Here is a 17,313-nt window from a genome sequence, read left to right on the forward strand (position 1 = left end):
GTGATTATGATTCCCTGCCTGCCCCTCAGCCTCCTGCCTCACACACTGATACCCTGGCAGGTTTTCCCTTGTGCAGAACTGTAGCTTTGGATTTGTTCTTTATCCCTCTAAACACATAATCCACCCTGAACCCCGCTGGTCCCTCACAGCTCATCTTGACAAGACAGCTCTGCGTGCACCTAATAGTGCCTTCTTTTAAAGCACATTTGATTTGATCCCTCCTAATTGTCTTTCCCTGCAATCTAAGGAGGAATAAAACACAGAAAGCTTCCAGGACCTAAGCCTATGGAGCTGTATCTCCACAAGCTCCTGAATTCCAGAGGTGTTTCGTTTAGGGTGGCCATGCACCATCTTCCCCTCTCCTGCTGTGCCCCAGGGCTGGTGTTTTCCCCACCGAAGTCAGCTGCATGCAGCATCCATCAGATCCTGGGCACTCCTTTGCTTGCTGACCCTAAAACCTAAGTTGGTTTGTGCCTTTTTACCAAGAGAAAAAAAAAAAAAAAGCCAAAACTTTGTGTCCTGGATTGCCAAACACTGGAATAAGCCTGGGAATGATTAAACCCCATTTTGAGGTCTCCTGGGTGGAGGAATTACTGCCTCTGCCCTCAAGTTATCTGTGTATACACACTCAGCTGTTAAGCTTTTAAGCCCAGGGTGCTGTCACCCCCTCAGCACCTGCAAGCTCCATGTCCCCAGGGAGCCAGCACATCCCCTGGGACATGGAGAGCTGTGGGGACCTTCCTGGGCCATCCCAGGGTGAGGAATACCCCAGATACCTGCTGCATCACCCCATGGTGTAATTCATGGCTTAGGAGAACAGAGCACTGCTTGACTTGTGTATGAGGAGAGCAGTGGTTTCTGCTATCGGAGATCTCTGGCTGGAGCCCAAGGGATGCACGTGCCTTTAGGGACGGCAGGAATATTCTTTTCTTTTAAATAACAGCACCTACAGGTTTAATTTAGGGAGCACAATGGCCATAAACCCTACAAAGCGAGTCTTCATTTTAATAATTCATCTCCTCAAGTTTTTACTGTGATTGATCCAAGATATTAAATTTAATAAGAGAATTTGTCAAGGTTATCTGATGTCAGAGTGTAAGAGAGTCTGGCTTTTGTCACGGGCCGGGGGTGCTCTGTTTGTGCGTGTCCCCGCTGTACACCCAGGCACCAAATACATCCAATAGAGACAAACCTGAGACTGTGCTTTCCAGGAGAGTCCATTGGGAATGAGATCCAGCTCCAGCTTCGCACCCAGCTCCCCATGGAGGGGGCTGAGGTGTTTCCCTTCCTCCTGTGGGCTCCAGCCGGTGAGGCTGATCCCATGCGAGGCTCCCAGGCTGCCGGCAAATCCCTACGGAGCGGCTGAGGGCAGCGAGGAGCAGCGCAGGAGCTCAAAGAGGGCAGAGCGAGCAGGCTGGGAGGCGCTGGTGAGCCCGAGCTGCCCCCCGGCTCACAGCCTTCGATGGCGACGGAGGAGGAGGGAGCAGGAAGCCGCGTCTCCGGTTGATGCTCCTCGGCACCCGCATCGGCACCGGGAATTCCGCAGACGTCACCTAACACTGCCGGTGATTAAAATCATCTTGACTTCAGTGCCGTAGGTGTAACTCAATTACGGAAGGGAAAACATGCTACTTTAATGCAGTTATCAATCTGAATTAAACTGAGCATTTTTAATAATGTGGCTTATTCCAGGAGGCTTCCCGTGCCAGCTTTGGCATCTTTAGCCTTATCATGCTTACAAAACAACCCAGAAGGAAGAGATAAGCAAGGAAAGCTCAGCACCAGCAATGGAGCAGCCCTGCTGTAGCCACTGACCCAGGCAAGCGGGGATGTGTTGGGTGATGCTGCCTTCACCCATCCAAGCCAGCCACAGGACCCTCACACTGGGCAGAGCAGCTCCATGCTGTGCTCCTGTGGGAACACCGGCACATCCAGCCCTGGCGAGGGATGAGTCTGCTCGGGAAGAGGCTGAATTGCATTTTATATTCCTTGTTAATGTTTCATCCTTCCCGCGAGCTGAAGGATAAGCTCCGTTTATGAAAGAGGTTGAATATCCATCAAGAAGTTGCTCAGAGAGGTCAAGCAGAAACTGATGTATTCAAATAATAGCTGTAAGAAAGTGTCCATTACCTATGAATTAAAGCCTGTTGGGAGCACGTGGCTGCGGGGCACTAAGGATGAGACTAAAGCCTGAAACAGAGCTGGAGAGGGATGCTTTACAAAGGAATGTGGGGACAGAACAAGGGGAATGGCTTTAACCTGCCAGAGGGGAGACTGAGATGAGCTCTTAGGCAGAAGCTCTTCCCTGTGAGGGTGCTGAGGCGCTGGCACAGGGTGCCCAGAGAAGCTGTGGCTGCCCCATCCCTGGCAGTGTTCAAGGCCAGGTTGGACACAGGGGCTTGGAGCAAGCTGCTCCAGTGGAAGGGGTCCCTGCCTCATTCCTCTGCTCAGGAGCAATTCTGCTTCGGAAAGCCACGTTGTGCCCAGCTCCCCGCCAGAGGAACAAAACCCGACCCTTCATTTACACAGCTGCAATATTGAATTACCATTATGCTGCTGAATAAATAAAGAATGCCAGTTCTGGAAATTCCCATAGACCAACAATCAACATAAAGGGCCTCATTATTGTCGCTGTGGTTTATGGCGGGGGCTATTAACAGGAAATGGAATCGATAATGAGACAACGCGCCAGGAATAAGCGGTGCAGTGGGAAGTCTGTGGCAGGAAGGTGGAATAGGAGGCCAGTGAGCAGAGCAGCGAGGAGGGAATGTCCTGCATGGGGATGGCAGCACGGGGCCAGGGGTGGGGAGTGCTGAGGGCTCCTCTCCTCTACACCCTCTCATTGAACACCCCATGGACAGCACTGTGTGTTGCTGGAAAGTGTTTGGTAACAGCAGGCTCCAGGCAAAGCTGCTTTTCCAGATGCCAGACCCTGAGCATCCTTCGCTGGCATCCTTGCCTGCTCCCGGGAGGAGAAAGCAGGACCACTGCCTTTTGCACAGAGGTGGAGGGAGCGCAATAGGATTGGGTCCCAGGAATCTCCTGCAGCTTTCCCTATGGGCAAACCCACTGTTTCCAACCTGTCTCTGACTTAAGCAAAAGGCACCGAAGACCTCTTCCAAGGAAACACAGAGAAATAGTTCATTTCCAGCAGCAATGTGCATTTTGCTAATCAGGATTGCAAAGAGCAGGGGGAATAAAGAAACCAGCAACAACTTTGTCCTCTAAGTGCTAAAAATTGCCCTTGGATACAAAGAGCAAATTGATAATTATTGTTCTAATTCCTTCCCCTGCAGCTCTGGCTGGGGAATTGAATGTAAGCTTCCCAGAGACTGAATACCCCCGTTTGTAATTGGTTGCTTCCCTAAGCACGGTGTCCTGCTTGCGCCGGGCACGACTCCACAGGGGCTCCTCCAGGAACCTTCTTACGGCAGCAAAAAGGAAAATGAATTTGCTTTTCATGGTGAAGTAAAACCCCAAAGCGGGATGGAGACCCTGCTGCAAAAACCGGGAACATGAACACTGGAATCACAAGCCGCACGTGACTGAGGTACAGAGGACAGCCCCGTAAATCTCCAGGCTTAGGCCTTAAAGCCTGAGCGGGGATATTAAAAGGAAGTAGATTTGGAAGATGTGAAGAGCCCAATATTCTTTAAAGCTTTGTAAGTCAGTAATAACGCGTTAAAATCCACTCTAAATCTTGCCAGGAGGCAGGGAGGGCTGGCTTGACTCCGGGAGCTGAGCTGCATCCCATGGGTTGTATAGGCAGGTTGGTACTGGGGGGCTCCATCCCTCAGCAGTGCCGCACGCCCTGTCCAAAGGCAGCACCCTGCTGCTTCCCAAATCCCAGATCCCCTCATGGCAGGAGCGTTGTGTCTCCAGCAGAGCATTCCTGGCTCAGTTCTCACACCGGCTGTTGCTGTTCCCTCCTGCTGAGCCCTGAGTCTGTCTGATTTTCCTCTGGCCTTTGGAATGCTGCTACCGCAGGGCCCATCACCGTGGTGCCAGCAGCAGACGGAGCGACCTGGCTGTGTATAGCCTGGAAAGAATGAGGAGAGACTAAGAGAGAAGGGGCATGGACATGATTTAAGTGCGTTATCTGTCCCCCAACAGCCAAGCCATCTTCCCTTCAGTGACTAACGCCAGTGATTCCTCACGCTGCTCCGGCCCCGGCACGCATGGGTGCTGCTCTGCAGGGTGAGGACCACAGTGCAGGATGCAGCACGAGCGGGGCTGGCGGCTGTCAGGATCCTGAGCACCGCCACTCGCTTGTCACAACGTGGGCTGGAGACGGGAGATCTGTTTTTCCTGGTTAATAAGGTTTATTTTTGTTGCGAATGAATAATACATGGTTAGTGTCAAAATACATTACAGTCCTTCCATTATAAACCACTTTGCTGCTCTGTATCTCCTCCTCTCCCTGTCTTCCTCCTTCTTTCAACTATCTTTCTTTCTCTTTGGCTTCTTCTCTCTCTTTAAAGCTCCTTCTTCCTCTTGTCACTGTCACACCATTCATTTTCACAGCAGCAGAACAGAATCTGAATTCCATGCCTTGGGGCTCAGTGAAGTTAAGAGCATGTTGCATTAGGAGGAGCACTGATTGGTCTGAATTATGTAGGAGCAAACCAAAGAGGCTGGGATTCACTCATGCCATATAAACAACAAGAACATCAAAATCTGCATGCCTGCATCCTTCCATAATCCCCCTCACTGGGCACTGGTGAGGCTGCACCTCGAATCCTGTGTTCAGTTCTGGCCCCTCACTACAAGAGAGACTTTGAGGGGCTGGAGCGGGGCCAGAGCAGGGCAATGGAGCTGGTGCAGGGCCTGGAGCCCAAGTGTGATGGGCACGGCTGAGGGAGCTGGGGGGTTCAGGCTGGAGAAGAGAAGGCTCAGGGGGGACCTGATGGCTCCCTACAAGTGCCTGACAGGAGGATGGAGCCAGGGGGGGCTGGGCTCTGCTCCCAGGGAACAAGGGATGGGACAAGAGGAGACGGCCTCAAGCTGCCCCAGGGCAGGTTTAGATGGAGCTGAGGGACAATTCCTGCCCCAGAGGGTGCTCAGGCATTGGAACAGGCTGCCCAGGGCAGGGCTGCAGGCACCGGCCCTGCAAGTGTTCACACCCCGTGGAGACGAGGCCTCAGTGCCATGGGGCAGTGGTGGCCTTGGCAGTGCTGGAGAATGGTTGGACTTGAAGGTCTTTTCCAACTGAGCAGATCCCATGAATCCATGATCCTACGAAGTACGGCACCATCTCACCGGCAGCCTCTGTGTGCCCAGGAGGGAGCTGTGGGCTGCCCACAGCAGAACCAGGGCAGGGCAGGATTCCACCCTAGCCTGACCGAGCACGCAATGGCCTGCTCCGACATGCATCATTTAACAGGGAATGTGGGATTGCAGACTCTTCCTGAGCTGCCTGGAGGAGCTGACTCAGGTGAAGTGCTGCAGGTGCTGAGACTGGATAGCAGCGTCGCTTTGGGCCGCTAAAGAGCAAACTGGCTGTGCTTTTCTTTATTCCACCACTGCAAAAAGAGCTTCATTAAATATTTGTATTCTCCTTTTAAGACCCTTGAAGTGAAACCTTGTGGTGGTGTTAGATTTGTCCAGGTCATGCTCCAAAGAGTAAACGCCATCAATAAACCACCAGTTCCAGCCACTTCAGAGGGAGGACCGATGCCTGTATTTAATTATGCAATACGGACCTTGCTCCTTGGCCCCAGATGGTGGGAAATCCTCTGAATCTCCACAACAACCCGAAGTTATTCCTGCTGAGGTACACGGGGCTTTGGTGGCTCTTGGAGGGTGGGAATGAGGAAATAGCAGCGTGGAATGTGGGGGTCTGTGGGGACTGGGAGCCTCAGCCCGGCTGAAGGGACGCCTGGGATGCAGTGCTGCCTGCTGCCAGGTCCTGGCTTTCCTCTCCATCATCTCACCATGAACTTCCCATGAACGACACCTTTCCACCTCCAAGTCTGCTAAACAGTCTCAGTCCCCCAGCGGGCTCGCTGCCCTTGTTCTCTTGTACACTGTAGAATAAGGCGTTTTGTGACCTTTCCTGAAAGAGAAAGAGGAGCTCGGCTTGACGGATTCCAGGGAACAAGGTGCATCCCATCCAGCTTTATTACCCTTGTCCTAAGGTTTCAGAAATGCTCCCTCGCATTATTGCACCTAACGCGCTGCCAGCGCAGGCAGTAAATCAGCAGCCGCTGCCCATGCACTTGGCAGGGGTTTGGGCAGCAGCTCCCTCAGAGCTCCCGAGGCCACAGGGAAAGGCACCGTGGAGGAAGCTGCTGTTGCTGTAACCTCACGTGCGGTTTATCCCAGTAAATCTCCTCCAGGACACGACTGTATCGCAGCCCGCAGCTTTATGGGCGTGATGCTTCTGCCTTCCCCAGGTAGGGAAATCTCTCCTGGGTTGATTTGTGCCAACAGCCGAGTCGTTTAAATGGTGGGATTTATACAGGCAGGAACAAATTGGACACCTGTGTGGGGAAAGCGGAGTTAAAGCCAAAATACAAATCAGCCCCTGATTGTTCAGGGGTGGATCCTCTATTGTGCATCAAGGGCATTGTCTTGGGCAAGACAATTCGTTTTCTGAGCTCTTCCTCAAGGGAGAAAAGCGGCATCATCCTCCTCAAGCTCTTGTCAATGGTGCAGGGTGACAGTGTGTGCAGAAAAACCTTTCACATTCCAGCGTGTTTCAGTTTTGGTGTTTAAGCATCAGGTTTTAACAATACAGGAAGGGATAAAGCTTTAAAACCTGGGTGTTATCTAACGTAAAGCACTCGCTGCTGTGGAGCATGGTGGGTTTGCAAGGACATGGGTTTGTGCACACGGCGGTGCTCCTGACTGGTTCTCTTTTTAGGATGCACCGGTAACGGACCGGAGGAGCACTGAGGGTGCAGACCCTGTCTTGCCTTGGCAAGGAGAGGTTTTAGGTGTTAACACCACATCCAAGTGATGCACCAAGATCCTGCAGCAATGGTGCCGCAGCTGAACTGCTGCAAACTGGAAAGGGAGTTACACCGGACCATGGTGCTAATTCCTCAGCGGAGCAAGGCTAATGACAGACTCTTGCTCAGAAGAAATAAAACATGAGGCAAAGAGCCGAGGATGCAGGTGCTGATTTCCCTGCAGCAGTGGGATGGTCTGAGCTGGATGATGTGTGTGGGGCAGAGGGTGTTGGAGCTGTGGGGAGCCGTGGGGAGCTGTGGGGAGCTGGTGTCTGGGGTCTTGTGCTTCCAACCCGCAGCAGCTTCACCCAGCTGCGCACTCCACACTCGGATCCTCGCTTCCCTTTTAATCGTACTTCAAAACCAGGGTAATGACTTAAAACCAAGCAAAGGAAGCAGCCAACAGAGACATAAGGGCTTGTTTGATCTTCCTCTGAAAGGAGATTAGGAATCAATTCCTAATAGAAAATGTTTAAGTGATAGTGCTGGAAGAAGAAGCCGGAAAAGAGCCGGGACCAGCTGCATGTAGGGAGTTGATGCCCCTGGGATGCACTTGGCAAGTCCAGATAGGAAGGGGCTTGGAGCAAGCTGCTCTACTGGAAGGTGTCCCTGCCCGTGGCAGGGGCTGGAACTGAAAGAGCTTTAAGGTCCCTTCCAACCCAAACCATTCGTGATTCTTTGATTCTCTGATTCTCTGATGTTTCTCCCTGGACTGCATGTGCCAGCAGGCAAATCCATGAGGACAAAGCCAAGACCCCCCCCCACAGACGCCTTCCTGAAGCTGCTTCTGTAAGAGTGGAGCAGGAGGAAGGGGTAAAGCCCTTGATTCTTGGTGTAATGACCCCTGGCCATCCAGAACACACGGTCCTCTGGAGAGCTTCCCTCTGCGCTCCACCGCACACGAGCCTCAAGTGCTGCCTGGGGTTCTGCTTTTCAGTGCCAAGATTCAGAAGAATAAAACCTAAAAGCTGGCACGAGGCACGAAGTGAAGCCGCTGCCTCCGACAACAACAGCAGATTCCAGCAGCTCAATTGAATGTGACCCCTCCTATGCAGCAGGTCAGCAAATAAATCCAGGGATTAATTGCTGCTGTCGATACAGATCTCTGCGGCATCCAAACATTTACAAATGTGAGCTCGGCGCTGGCGTGTCCTGGCTTGGCACCGGCGCCAGGACCTTGTGCTGAGCAGCGGTGGGGATGCCTCTGGGTTGCTCTGCTTTGCTTCCAGCTCCATGCTCTGTGCAGCGACTCCGGCTTCTTCCAGCACCAGCCACACTCGAGGCAGGGTGTCCCCAGGCTGGTTTTGGCTCTGGACGATGCTCGCCCAGCAGCACCCAGCACATCCCAGCTCTGTGCCCGCAGCACCATGAGGGCTGTCCCTGTGTCACCCTGCTCATAACAGCGTTTTCAGAAAGGGGTTGAAATAACCCCCCCACGCTGCTGCTCATGCTCCCTCCTGCTGGCAAACCCTGGAAGCAGCCTCAGCCATGGCACAAGGAGCAATGGAAGAGCAAAAGCAGCTCAGTCCTGTGCTGAGAGCAGAGGCACGGGCTGAGGGACAAGGGAGCTGTGCGGAGGGTTTCACTCTGCTATTTCACTCTACCTTATATTCAACCACTAACAGAGCAAACCGGCACTGAACTGGAAATGTCATTTAATTATTGTGAAAGGAAAACTAGCTCTGGAAGGCCAGTAAGTGGAAACAGCGGTGAACACAGGCCACACTGCACGTCTTACAGCAAGTAACGTGTCCTCTGCTCCCAGGGCAAGTCAGCTCCGACTTGATCCAGCCACTCGGCTGCAAATGCTCCATGTCCTCTGATGACTGTAGTCAAGAAATCACGGTCTGCTCCTGACAGAGCTTACACATAGATGCAGCAACCTGTTTATATCCATGCATTCATCACTGAGCTTATTAATTAATACGCTTTATTGGTTTTGTTAACATCATCTGTGCTGATTTTAAGGGGGATTTTAGCAATATCGTTGTGTTCAGTGCAAATAACCTGGAACTAAGGGATTGTTCTTGAGAATGTGGATATTGATGCTTCCGTGGCAGGGAGAGGGAGGCATTAGTGGGTCCCATTACGCTGCGTTACACAAATGGCATGTTCCGCTCATGGAGGGCATTAAATGGCTTGGTGCAATTACAGCCTAAGAGCTGGCAAGAGTAAGATAATGGACTGTAAAAAGTGTATGTTTATTGAACTTTCCCTCATTGTTTGGGTTTCTGCAGGGCTGAATCACCTCAGTGCTGGGTCGGAAGGTGCCTGGGTGGGATGAGACCCTCCTCAGCATGTGGCCGTCCATGATCAATGTGCAGCAGTAGCACTGATGTGACAAACCCCCCCAAACCCATTCAGCTGTGGGGCATGCTCAGCCCCCTGCACCAGCGCGTGGTGCCAGGCACCAGGGATATTCCATATCTCCCACTGATCCTGCTCCCGCGTCCTGCTCCCCTGTGTGTTCAGGGGAGGTGAGGGGCTGAGAGCTGACCCCTTCTGTGAGTGCTGGTGGATGCTGGCGAGAGGCAGCCCTCAGAAACCTGTCAAATCAGTGTTCCAGCACAATGCACAGGCTTTAAATCCACACTGGGTGAGGAGAGGCTGACACCGCTGCCTGTCCCCAGGTCCTCAGAGTTATTTGATCATCTCCCTAACAAAACACCCAGCCCTCCCGGAGCCACAGTGCTGCAGGCTAAGAAATAAAATCCCCACTAAAGATGCCACAATGTGGAACTGTATCATCCCTCATTACACAACGAGACGGCTTCAGATGCACTTTTCAGATGCATTCAGAATGTGGTTCGCTTTCGGCTCATGCCCAAGCTGGAGCCGCGGGGCTGTTCCCATGCGGTTGTGCTGGTGGCTTGTTGAGCACCATGAGCAGCAGCAGGCAGGAACTGAGCCCAGCATCGCCTGTATGCGCTGTCCCAGTGCTCCCAACACCTTTAGATGGCTTGTGAAAGCACTGGAGCAGGCAGCATTGCAGGGGTTATCTCCTAACCCATAGAGGAATCCCAACACCCGAGATCTAACTGCAGCCATGGGCTTGTTTGTCTTCAGCTTCTAAACACAGGGTTGCAAAGGAAAGAGGTTACTTGGCCTCTTTCCCAAGCAGAAGCAGCAGGGCAAGGAAATGCTCTTCCAGCCCCATGGATGGCAGCAGCCGCAGTGGAGCACCAGGGCCACCCAGAGCTGAAAACCAGCCGAGGGCTGGGAGGTGTCTGCAGAGACCCAAGGCAGTCACTGATACAGCACTTGGGATAATTGTTCTGCTTGGAATCTCATGCTCTGGTAATTATTACTCTCCTAATTTCATTATTCACAGTTGTGATAGGTACCTTCACCTCTCTGGGTTTCTCTCTCACACACAAACCTCTTATTAGCATTCCCTGCAATGAAATTATTCCCCTTCCTACAGCTGAGACAAGCCAAGCACAGGCTGGAGCACAAGAGCATCGTGTTGTAGTCACCCCTCTGCGGCTCCTGCCTCCTGTGTTCGCTGTGACACCACAAGCAGGGCCTCTCACTGAGCTATAGGACATGGGACCTTTCCCAAGGAGCACAGGAACCCAGCAGAGCTCCCACCCCACCTCCCCGCTCCAGACCACACGGAGCTGTTTGAGCAGGGCTGTTTGATCTGCTTCCAAAACCAAGGAAAACTTCCCCTCTTCCACTTGGCCTTTCTTATGATCCATAAAACGCTGCTGGAGGCACAGGCAGCTGCTGATAGAGAAAAGTTGCAGCTGGTAAAGAAAAGTTAATGCAGTTCTGCGGGGTGGCAGTGACTGTGCAAGCACTGCGCTGCTGATGCGGGGATAAAGCACCGCTGCTGCCACTGATCCCGATCCCTGGGGTGCCATGTGCCAGCCAGGATGTGCAGCTCAGGACCACGGTGGCACCCGTGGCTTGGGGATCATAGAAGCATGGAACAGGCTGGCTCCATTGCAAGGAAAAGGCTGGCCCATGGAGCACTAAGGGAGAGACCCAACTGCTCCAGCTGGCCACATTCTAACACAGAGCAGAGCCTTTGCATCCCACCCTGTGTGCAGAAGGCAGGGCCACTGAAGAAGGCAGGAGAGGGTTAATGGAAGTACCAGAGCAGCCTGATGAACCTCAGGTGTAAGGCTGCAAGGCTATAAAAGCTGCAGCTGGGAGGAAGGGCTCTGGTGAGGAGGGTGATGGCATAGTGAGCTGTGTGGAGGCTGGTGGAGCATGCTTCAGGTGAAGGAGGTGAGGATGGAGCTCAAAAAGGGAGTCCCTGCAGCCCCCCCAAGCTTATGCCCATGATCCATCAGCTCCAAGGAACTGAGGAAGGGAAGGTATGAGGAGGGAGGGGGTGCATGGAAAACTAATTGCAACTGCCTCTGGGCACTGTGGGTGTTGCAGGTATTGGAGATGGGGTGAAAACCCTGTTTTTTTTAACAGCAAATTGATAACTTTGCAGCTCCAGAAAACACAGCAACCTGTCGTTGCGCCTCGCCATGCGGTGCTGGGCCACAGCCAGCCAGGCAGGGAACAGCATGAGCCCATGCAGCAGCAAGGATGGTGCCACAGCTTGAGGAGGACCCCGGGATGCTGGTGGTGGGTTTGATGCGATGTTTAACAGCAGCGTTTAAAAAGAGGAGTTGCCATGGCAACTGCTACCCGGGTTTCTTGTGCTTTGGCACAGGGAAGTGCTGGCAGTGTGTGTGCCCAGCCAGGGCACAGCGGTCCCGCTCCTCTGCCCATGGTGCCTGCTCTGCTCCAGGGCATCCAGAGGGTCCCCAAAGCCAAGCTGGCACTTAAGCTATGGCTTCCCTTAGCAAACCTTTCCCTGCTTTCCAGGCAGGAACTGGGGGCAGGAGCTGATGCTCTGAGTTAAACAGGGACCTGGTTCTGCATCATCCGGAACAGCTCAGTGGAGGGGACAGTCAGCAGCTGCCCTGAGCACAGGGCACGTGTCACCAGGGAGGTGACTCTTCATTTCCCACTTGTAACCTTGCATGCTGTCTTAATAGCTTAGTTGCTAACTAAGGCTAGATGTTTGGTAGTAATAAAAACAGTCCCTTGGTGGGTGGGGTTTCTTGGCACTTCATCTCGGTTCCAAAATGAATAATTTATATAAGGCTTTATTGGAGCCCGGAGTTATACAATAAATGTTCCATGCAAACACGCTCACATATTTCAATGTTAATATCTCTCCAGTGTATTTCCCTGGCAGGCCAAGCCAGTGTGGGATTGCCACATTGCTTATTTACGTAAAATATCATAATCTCACTTTTATTTGCTTTTCTGAAGTGCCATTAGGGTGATTTGGAGCATATGAGCCCAGGCAGTTGATTGCAGCTGCAGCTCCTGGGCCAGGCTAGGAAATGACTTTCAGGGCTCCAAGGTGACAGTTGGGTGCTGTGGGGACACGGAGCCCCTGGGGTGAAGCCCTGAGCATGGAGGTGAGCACTTGGGTCTTTTCACGGGGCTGGGTGTTTGTATGGGGCTGAGCAGATGGAGATGGGAACAGTGTGGAGCTGCTGAGCTACAGCCTGAGCCCATCCTCCTGCCCTGCTTTGGGCTGCAAAGCCTTGAAGGCAGCTTCAGTCTGTGCAGGTCCTCAAGAGGAGGGTGGCAGCTTTTAGCTGGGCTACAACCCCTCCCCAGAGCACTGTGCTCTTTAGGGGTTTATTCCCTTCTCAGTTAGGTGGAACTGTACTGAAGTGATTTGATTGCCTACATCCCAGTTGTAGCCTTCAGAGACTAATTACCTTCTTCCTGCATTTGCATGGTTTGCACTCAAGTCAGTTTAAGGGCTATGTGATGTTTTGGAAGGAGATGTGAAACCGAGAGGCAAAAATCTTCTGAGAAGTAAATGGCTTGGAAGAGAGAGGCAAGAACAGACGTGTGGTGAGTGCAGCCGTTTCGAGATGGGCTTGATCCTCTTTCCCACCAGGGCTGGGATGGGGAATGATGGGGGGAAACAGCCCTCGGGTGAGTACTTGCCCCTGTTTCACCCACAGAAGTGGAGGTTTGTGCTCCTTCACATCCCTTCAGGAAGAAATGCCAGGCTCCAGCTCAGTGATGCTGTGCCTGTCTGCACCCAGCTGTCTGGCTCCCATACAGATCTGTGCTGCCTTTGCTGCTCACAGCACAGAGGCAGCTTTAAGACAGGCAAAAATGATTTCCAAGCTGCTGCTTTGTGTGCTGTCATCTTCAGCCCAGTGAAATGCTGCTGCTGGGGCTTTCTGATGTTCTCGGTGTGATTTGAGGCTCTCTCTAAAAGCTTGGGATTGTCCAGCCGCAGGTCTCAAGGATGGAGAGAAGGAAACGATCTCCTTGCAGCCAGGATACCTGCTGACATGTCTTCTGCTTCACTCTGCTCCAAAACAGGACATGGAAAGGATTTTCCAGGCATTGATGCCTGCCGCTCACCCCCCAAAGTCATCATTTTTAAGCACAATTCTCAGCTGCTTTTTCTTGTGTCCCTGTGAACTCCACCTGTAGCTGATGATCCAGTTCAGAGCTTTCCTTGCTCACAGGGCCAGGACTGATGGCTCTGCAGGCTGAAGGTGGTTGGGGTGTCCCTGTGCCCCGGCCATGCAGCCACAGCCCTCTGGGACCCGGCAGCTCCTGCTGCCAGTGGCTATAGCAGCTCTGGGGAATAGGAACTGAAAATGTCACAGGTGAGCTCAGCAGGAGAGTTCCCAATGGAAAGCAGCAATGATTGTTTGAGGGAAATGAATTGAATTTCTCTGACAACTACTTGCAGATCTAGGGAGTGAGCTCATACATACCTGGAAGAATTGCTTCAAAGAAAGCTTATTGTGACTGCTGCCACTTGTTCTGCTCCGTTTTCAGGTTATTTTGGAACTGCCATGAGCGGAGGAGCTGAGAAAGAGGAGTTCATTTCATCCCAAAGCAGGCACAGCAGCACCCGGAGCATCCTGGAGCACCACCACAGGCCCTCATTGTCCGGGCGTGCTGCTGCTTGGGCAAATTTAGCACAGAGCCAGTGGCTGCTTTAATAGGAGCGCTGAGATTTCAGGGGAGCTATAAATTTCTATTCCCCTGTAATTGCAGCAGCACACCTCGGTGCTGTTGCTGTAGCAAGAAAATGGTTCTCCCCGGTGCCCTGGGGACTTGGCAAAGATGCTGGCACAAACAGGATAATGAATGTTAGATAAGCAGCATGTTTCGCAGACTGAGCTTAAATATTGGAAGAGCAGCATCCCCACATCAGAGAGTAGTTTAACGTTATCTTAAATCTAGGGAATGTTTTCCCCTCTGCGCACTGGGATTTGCACCAGGACCTCACTTTAGCACTAATGGGATCTGGGAGTATGGAAGCTGTCTTAATGCACTGCATGCCTCCTAGCTCTTGTCTAAGTAAAATGAGTTTGAATTCTTCATTTTAATCGCAGGCTTGTGATCTGGAATAGACATTCTTGTACTGAAAAGCATCCGCTTTTAGATCCATCCCTTAGGATACGCAATGACAAAGGCAGGTCCCAGTCCCTGCCTGTCTGTGTGTTCATGAAACACAGCTGTATTCCTGTGGTGGTTGTGTTGCAGCAGTCCCTGCAGCCAGCAAACCTCAGAAATGCCTCCATAAAGACCCCCCTAGCATGGACAGGGAAACTCAAACAAGGTCTTTTATGCTATCATTCACTGTTTAGCTTGGAATGGTGTTTTCAGTGTTTGCTGGGGGGATGTGCCAGAGGCCCCTGCCTTGCACAGCCCCAGTCTGGGTGCAGTGGGTGGCTGGTGAGGAGCAGTGAAGGTGATAAAGGCTGGGTGGTAGCAAGTGGGGGAGATCCCCTTCCTAAGCCATTTTATACCACTCGGGACCAGGCTTCCCTGGCCTTAGCATCAATCTAAGGGTTCTCTTTGGCTATCACTGCTACCTTGTGAGAGTAGGAGAACTCTGAAGTTGCTGCTGTAGTGGAACAGAAAGTTATCTCTCACCCTGTAGGGATTTAGCAAAGATGCTGGCACAAAAATAGTTTGTAATGAGCTTTAAGACATATTAATGAAGAGAAGTATAATTATTACTACAGAGCTCAATTACAGCCCTTGGATTACAAATATTCTCCCACAATCCCTCCAGAAGGAAATGCATCTTGTCTCTGCAATTAAATAAACTGTATCAAGAGGAGGGAAGAGGATTAAACTACAGAAGAAAGAATTGCTTCAACTTGACTGTGGTGGCCCCTCTCATCCTCCTGACCAGCTACCGGCGCTCGAAGGAGAAGGATCCCTGCTCAGCACGGTGCCATGGCAATGCAAATATTCCTTAGGGAACTGGCGGTTGGCTTCCTTCCAAAGCGCTTGGCATCTGTAATGCAGCACTTGCCGTGTTAGGAGAATCTAATCAGCCCCTTCCTGCAGTATTTATGGCAGAGCACACCTGTACGTTTCTGCTCCGCGAAGATGCAGCCTCGGCACTTCTGAAGGGTTTTTTCCTTCCCTGCTTACTGAGCATAGAGACAAAATTGAGGCATTCACACATTTCCCCCGGGAGCGTGACTGAAAGCGTGGAGCGGGGCGAGACGTGCGGCTGCACATGCAGAGCGGTGCCACGGGTCAAGTGCTGGCAAGTGGCACGCAGAGGGAAGGGAGCTTGGCCTCGGCAACGCAGGGATGTCAAGCAGAGGTGAGAACGATGTGGTCCCGAGGGAACAGCGAGATGTGGGGCTGGAATAGCTCCTGATGAGCCTTTTAGCTTCTGGGCCGGAGAAGTTTGCCTCTGGAGAGCTCGGAGGGAAGGAGAAGCCAGTGTCTCGCTGTGTGCTGAGCCTTTCTCTTGCAGGGTCACCCTGACATGGCTGCTGGGTGGCAAAGCAGCAGGGTCAGGGCAGCTCTGCTGGCTTTGGCACCAGTGGGGGAGAGTCTGCTGCAGCCAGAGATGGTACAGGCAGTGCCCAGCCCAGTGCTGCTGCCATGGAACATAGTGCAGTGCAGGATGCTCCAAGCCAGCCAGAGCCAGGTAGTGTAGCTCCAACGACTGCTGTAACCCTAAAATCTATCCTGAAACCCTTCTGACATCAAAATGCACTGAGGCAAGCATGGGAGTGGAGGTCCTTGGGGATGCTGTGGCTGGTTTTCTGCAGGACATGGAGCAATGCCAAGCCCTGGGGAGGGTATGGACACACGCAGGGACCGTGAGCTGGTCAGGCACATTTCTGAGCACTGCCAGGGACCTTGGTGGCTTTTCCTACTAAGCAGGATGACAAAATCACAGCCATGTGTTGTAGCAGCCTCTCAAGCATTGCTATTGTCTGCACAGGACAGAACCTGCTATCTGAACACATTTTACATGCAGCCTGATTGTTGCTGAATCCGTCCTACCCAACCTGGTTTACACACTGTTTCAGGGCTTGCTTTTGATCCCACTGGCTGTAGGACACTTGTTCATACTGTGAACCCTACTGCTTTGTTCCTGCCAGTGTGCTACCCATGGGGAAGCCTTTGTCCGAATAATCTCAGATTCCCTAAGAGCAAGAGCTGCCAGCTTTGCTTTCTAGCTGGAGTGACAGCAAGGAATACTGAGAGATTCTTCTATTCATCGGTGGTTTTCTGTTCATGTATCCTCACATCAAATCAAGTGTCAAAATAACATCCTTGGTCTGCAAGCAGCAGCTTTTGGCCACTCATGGCCATCTCAGGAGCAGATATTTAGTTGTAAAGAAAACCAGCAAGGGTTATTTAGTGAAGAAAATGTGATGGGAACAAACTAATGCAAAACTTAGCAGAATCTGAGAGGGCTGGAACTGCAAGAGCCACCCCTCTGAGTGCTGCAGCTCTGCCCTGTGCCAGGCATCCCCACAGCAGAGCCATTGCAAGCGCTGGGAATACCTGGCCATAGACACTGCTGGGACAGCTGCCACCTGGGTGGAGAATGCAGCCTGCATTGCCACACACCAGCCCTGGGAGCGGTGGGAGCCAAGGAGAGGGGTGGCAAGATGTGGCAGTCGGGTTCGTAGCTCTATGAGTCAATAGAACACTTCTAAGCTCTTTGCTTTCTTCCTGGGTTTCATTTAATTCCAAGTCTGTTCAAGTATTAAGCACTATCAGTGCATGCAGGAAAGAGCCCCAGACACTCGCTGCTTGTGGAGGAGCTCTTGGCTGAAGTCTTTGCTCACTTACATGATTAATCTGTCTGTGAAGTGCAGCTATTACACCCTGAATAGTGCCTGGACAGTCGTGCAGCATCTTCCTTACAGCACGCGAGGTGCAGATGGCAAAGCTCCGAGCTGACCCTGCGAGGAGGTGGAAGGTGACTTCGGTGCTGTGTAATGAGCTGCTCCTGGAAAACCAGCTTCAAGAGAGCAAGCAGACAGCTCTGGATGGAGGCACGCTGCATGCTGGAAATACTTAACCAGAT

Source organism: Pezoporus flaviventris, unplaced genomic scaffold (genome assembly GCF_033815535.1).
Source record: "Pezoporus flaviventris isolate CSIRO_AGI_PZ_B2104156 unplaced genomic scaffold, CSIRO_AGI_Pfla_v1 ptg000009l, whole genome shotgun sequence".
NCBI classification, from domain to species: Eukaryota; Metazoa; Chordata; class Aves; order Psittaciformes; family Psittacidae; genus Pezoporus; species Pezoporus flaviventris.